This window comes from Pygoscelis adeliae, unplaced genomic scaffold (genome assembly GCF_000699105.1).
Source record: "Pygoscelis adeliae isolate BGI_AS28 unplaced genomic scaffold, ASM69910v1 Scaffold72, whole genome shotgun sequence".
NCBI lineage: Eukaryota > Metazoa > Chordata > Aves > Sphenisciformes > Spheniscidae > Pygoscelis > Pygoscelis adeliae.
The window spans coordinates 826,178-832,335 of NW_008824286.1; positions in this window are offsets into that span (position 1 = coordinate 826,178).

Consider the following 6,158-nt stretch of genomic DNA (forward strand, 5'->3'; position numbering starts at 1 on the left):
GAGGAGGATGCAGCCAGTTTAATGAGCAGAGACTGCCTTTGGACAAGGGCTCCTGTTCCTAAAGGCTTGCTGGGTTCTTCTCAGTGCCATGGTCCACTCTTAAATCAAGACTGGTCAGAGTGATTCACGCTAAGGAGGCTGTGCTGTATTAATATCACTGCATATGTTGGTGCCTTCGATAGTTTTGATATTCTTTGATATTCTGCACTAAACTGTAATCAAGAAGCCTGTAATGGAAGGAGGCTGCATAACTGCGACCTCCCAATGGACAACGCTCCTGTTCCATACTAATGAGCTGTAGCAAAACGGATCATTTAGAGTCGTTAACAGCGACGGGGAGGTAATGCTTATGCTGCAAAGGAAGCTGTGCAAGCAGGAAGCTCTTTTTTGTGCCTGCTCCGAAGACCAACTTCCAAAAGAGTGTTGTGACTGTTGTTTGTTTACCCAAAAAGCAGCAGAAGAGCCTCTTTGATGTAGCCATATACCATGTGGCTTTAAGGATCCTTAATCAAAAATAGAAGGAAATTATAATTTCCTGCTTTGTTCTGAATTTGAAGTGAAGAGGCATCTTAGTCACAAGCTGAAGGGCCATCTTCAGCTGTGGTGTTCCTTCAGCTTTACCAAAATTGGCCCAGCATGGTGCCTGGCTGCTCACAGTGGGGAATCACAAATAGTGTCAGTACGTTTATCTGAGGAACAGTCTCCTTTTGGAGAGAGAGAGAGTCAGCTCTGAACACTGGGAGAGATTTTGCTGTTTTGCGTTAGACCCTGATGATATGTTATAGCTACGCTTAAGCCAGGGGATAAAAAAAATGACAGAGAAAAAAAGAGATTTTTCTGAATTTGCTTCACTATGAAAGATCTGGGCATTGAATAAGGAGACACTGTACTAGCATTGTAACTGGAGATATCAGTTTAACTGCTAGCTCTTTTCATAATCATAGGCAAGTTAGTTATTACACTGCTGAGTCTTTTTGTATTTATTGCTTTGTTTGAAGTCACATCATCTGGAGTCAAGTGAATGTTCCCAGCTTTCATTTTTGTAGTATTTTAGTCTCTGTCATTTCACAAAATGCTTGAAATGTAACTGTAAATGAAGGTTAGGAGGATAGTAGGCAAATAAAAAAATAACTGCAAATGTATGCTAAGAAGAACCAAAATCATATTGTAATTTTTAAATCACTTATAATTTAAAGGGGAGAATGAACTGATTCATGATTTTAGGATGCTCAGGACTGGCAAAAGCATAATTAATCTCATCTCCTTTATGCCTCTGCAAAATGGTATTAATAAGGCAGCATTTATCCATTGTAGACTGTAAGTGCTTCAGGGCACTGCCTAGCTCTCAACAGGCCATCATGTAGTGCCTAATGGAGAAGGGTCCTCATAGGCTTCAATTAGGCCTTGATACAACATAAAATGACAAGTCCCATTTTTATTGCCCGTTTCAATCTGTTCTTCACTTATGGTTTCAGCGATGGAAACATGGGTGAACATCTACATTTTAAGGCAGCAAGCAACCAAATTTTAAATACTACGAGGCAGTCATTTTAATAAGTCAAGTTTCTCAAAGCAAAATTATCATAATGAGTGAGGAACAAGGTGAGTGTAATTGGATTGACGTGAAATGCAGAAAACTAATTAATTTTCTTCTGCAAGGTCTGGGAAAGGTCACAGAGAGGCAACACAGGTCATAGAGGATGCTGAATGCTGTAAATATTTAAATGGCTCACAGAAATCACCAATGTATTCCAGAACATGAAAGTATTTTGGCTTTGAAGAGACAGCGACGTGTCTCACCAGTTCCTTCAGTTTGAATACAAAGTGCATCCCGGCTTACAGAGTTGTGGATGGGAGCTATTTGGGCCTTTATGGTGAACCGCATGCAATAAAGAGAGGGGATGGGAAAGAGGATTGGCCATGGGCTATGGAGCATTTCATTGCCAGGATCCAATCTTGTCCAGGTCAGTAGAGATGGGAAGTCATTACCGGCTGATGGCTGTTCAATGGCCTGTGTGAAATGAGGAGGTGGTTTCAGTCCAGTTCCCTTGTGGCCAAGTGTCCTTAACAGCAAAACCACCTCCTGCACTGGCAGTGCCTGGCTCATCAGCCCGCACCCTGTGAACAGGAGATGGGACATCAACTGTGCAGCGGCTGCAGAGGACCCTCCATGCAGCACAGGGAGCTGACAGTTTTGAGTGGTTTTGATACCAACAGCTTTGTTTGTTCATGCAGACATGGCTGGGGCTGCGGCTGAGCTGCTTCAGGGACCGTTGAATACTAGCCCGGGTTTCTCAGCACCTGTGTGAACACAGCACTCTCACTGATTTCCCAGGAGCTGCACTTTCAGATCAGTCCAAATTTCAGCTGTAGCAGATGGGTCCCCTGTTCCTGCCAGGATGGCCTGGTGATCATCACATGCCGAACACCGGCATCCCGTGACACCTGCCAGAGCCATCTGGAGAACTGGATACAGACCAGCGATGGGCTGTTTGGTACCAGCATCATCGGGACCCAGGAAGCCCTTGCTCCTAACGCAGTCTTGCAAGTGCTTCTGTTGCTCTCCAGGAGGTGGGGTGGAGAAGTCTGGCTTTCTCCTGACTGGCTGTACCTCACTGACTAGTCGGTACATGATGCCCACAGATGTTTGATGGCTCGTGCTTGACACAGAGTCTGCAAGCCATACTGAACACAAACAGGGGAGGGGAGAACAGCTGGCCATGAGGGCACGTGGTGACTGTGTTTGGGGATTATGGACAAGGGTGGTGGGCAGAAGGAGATGTTGATCATGGTTTGGTCAGTCAGAAGCAGCAGCTGAGAGTCAAAATTTCTCTCTTTTCCTCTGGACCATCTATAACTGTTCACTCCAGCTTCATTTAGCTGCTCCATGGAAATATTTGCCCCAAGTCCTTCAGTGCCTCATACGTCCATGGACTGTCCGGGACTGGAAGCAGTATGGTGTGCCCAGCGCAAGGGCTGAGCAGAGTGCCAAAATGGTTAGTCATCTTCCCGATGCCAAAACCCCTGTATGAATGCAGCCCTCAGGAGCTGCTGACCAGATCTCTGCTTCCATACTGGTGCATCTGTTGACCTTCCAAATCTGAACCTGGCTTTGGTGCCTGAGCACAGAGGGGTCAGCCAGAAAATGTCTCTGGACTTCTCCTCTACATATACTGAAATTTGCACTGTAAGAGATTTTGGAAAGCCCTAATCTGTCAGGGTGAGAGAAATTGTGTAACAGTTTTCTGTCACCAGTCAAGAGGAATTCCGGAGACATATTGACAACCAGAGCTCCTTGTCCTCTGTGTCACATATGCGTCATCCTGGTCCCATCACTTGGATATATATGTCTTTGTGCTTGTGAGCATGTGAGTGTGAGTGTGTGAGTGCATAAAATCAACTTGCTGAGAGATTTTGTAACCAAGTATTTCCATCAGATCACACATTGAGCTTTATTACACTAAATTTCCCTAGAAAAGAAGGACACTCACTGCTAGGAAAGATTTCACAGTGTTAAATTCATGTGGCTTCAGTAAGAGAATAACAAGGCACTTGACAACTTCCAGTTTCAGAGTAACTTCGGAGCACCTGTTTTCACTCATTTAATTTCTCTGTCCCAGAGGGGATTCAGCAAAATGGCCAGTGTTCAGAGCTGACCTGATCTAATCTGAAGAAGAGTTGTGCTTGAGTTCTGTGATGCTGCTGGAGTTGGATTCATTAGCCAGTTTCCCGCCAGATTTTTCAGAAAGTTTCTACTGTGTTTGAACGATAATTACCATCCCTGGTCTCAGGGGAGGAAGAAACAAAAGACTGCACATTGCCCCTTTGATTCAAACTCAAAGAGTGACAGAGGCATGAAAAAAAGAGTAGATCCAGGAAATTCTTCAGCAGCATGTTAATAGCTCTGCATCAAAAATAATGCATAGCATACCACAGGGAGCCCATCTGGGGAGGAAGAGGAGAGTTAGGACTGCCAGCTCCTCTTCTGGAAAAAATGTCCCTGTACTTGTGCCTTTATGGGAAATGAGAGGGAATATGTGACTGTCAGCCAAGTTTTCCAGGGTGATGGTTTTAAATGTATCTCAGTGCTTACTGCCAGAGATATATGAATGTGCACATCCTTGTTCTTTGTCAGCAAGCTCTGCTAACTCTCAAATTAAGCTAGTCTGAAATCCTGTTTTCTATAGCTTATCCCCCCACAAAGAAATGCTCACAGGTGGGTTCTCAAACACATGCAGTGAGCAATTGAATGTATGTGGTATTTTCAGCTCTGGATCATGACAAACCCAAAATGAAAAGAATGAGACAATCTTCCACCCTCCAGTAATTAGAAAGATGAGTAAAAGTCCCTAGAGAAGGATGATTTATGTTCCTAAAGAGTTGCTTTTCTTTTCTTATCATTATCATAAATATTTTCTATTTCATTACATTTGAAATTTTTACCATGATTATTTAATGATGATACTCTAACAAGATTCTATAACAAGATTTAAAAAAAAAGGCTAAGAATTTTGCCAAAATCTTTTCACGATTAACACAGAAAGTGTCTCCAGTACAACTTCATCTATGTCAACAAAGACGTGTTTTAGTGCTATATTGTATCTTGCATAATAGGTCTCTTAAGCAATACAAGTGACACTATATGACATAAGAATGTCTTTAATGGCAAATATTATGTATTTTTATAAAATATTTAAGGGCACTAAAAATTCTGTGTTTTAAATCCTGGATCCAGTAAACAGCTGTCCTGAATCAAATATTGAAAGCTGTGTTTGGTGCATCCCTCCGGTATGTTCAGCAACTACTTAGCATCCACGGGCAGCGTGAGGCACACCTGACTCATCGGCGTGCCAGCGCGTGTGCCCCGAGCATCCCACCTTCCCCTGCTCTGTGGAGCTTCCATCTGTTTGCTTCATCGCCCCCGAGACATCTTCTCATTTTGTGGGTAAAGGAGACTCCAAGAGAGAAGGTAACACATCCCTAGAAAAAATAAGCAACACACTAGCTTGTGACCAGCCTGGAGAGAGGGGAAGGAGGTTGATCATGTGTCAATTTCTCACTTGAGAAATTAAGCTTTTCACCACATAAGAAGGTGGCGATGGTCAGTGAGATTTTTGATGCTCTGGTGAAAGGTGTAGGTGATGAAAACTTGTAATTAAAGATGGAGATCCTCACCATTTGGGGTTTCTTCTTGGAGCTGAAAAGCATTGAAAACACACTTTCTTCCTAAAAGACTGGCTTGAAACCTAAATATTTTCTTTTGGTTCCCTTGGTCCCTTAAAGGGGCTTGTGAGAGAAGCTGCTTTCCTCCCCAGCTGAACAGCCACACCTCTCATCTGTCCAAACCAGGAGACCTAAGAAACTCTGGGCTGGAAGAAGTTGTTCAGACTTCCATTGGAGAGACTGACTTGGGTCCTCTTGAACTTCCCAAAGCCCTCAGGGCAACTGCAGGATCCAGGTGAAAACTCCGTCGCCGAGGCGAGCAGCTCTGGTGTTGGCAGAATCCGCAGCTGAGCGCTCTAGTGGGGTGCACAGGGGGGGTCCCGAACCAGGGGAAACTTAGGGGGAGCCGCTAGGATCCTGCAGCTCACGCGACAACGTCTGATGAGACCTGGGCAGGGCCAGGAGCAACGGCGGCCAAGCCCCCCCGACACCTATAAAAGAAGCCCTTAGGGAGCACTGGCAACCAGGAGCGCCGCAAACAGGGCTGGCAAACAGGGCGTGGCACGTCAGCAAGGGCGTGGTGTGGCAGTTCGCACGGGAGGGCATGCAGGAAGGGCGCTGAAGCTTCTGCCGGCTCGACCAGGGAGCAATGGTGTCCACCCGGCAGAAAGCCATGGCCTCTCGAAGCTCTGCACCCACCACGACTGACGCAGCTGCCCGGACAGAGCTCCGGCGGGAACACGCTGCCAGCCCGGCGCCGGGCTGCGGGCTGTGCCCTGCTGCAGCAGTGAGCACACCTCTGGGAGGTGCGCCCGGGGAGAGGAGCTCCTCCGCTTGGTGACAGAGCTCCGGGAGGGGGTGAGGAGGTTGAGGAGTATCAGGGAGTGCAAGAGAGAGAGAGACTACTGGAATCGCACCCTACCTTCCCTGGGACAGGCCCGACGGGCAGACAGGACGCATGATATGGAGGATTCGCTATCCTCTCTTTGCCTGGC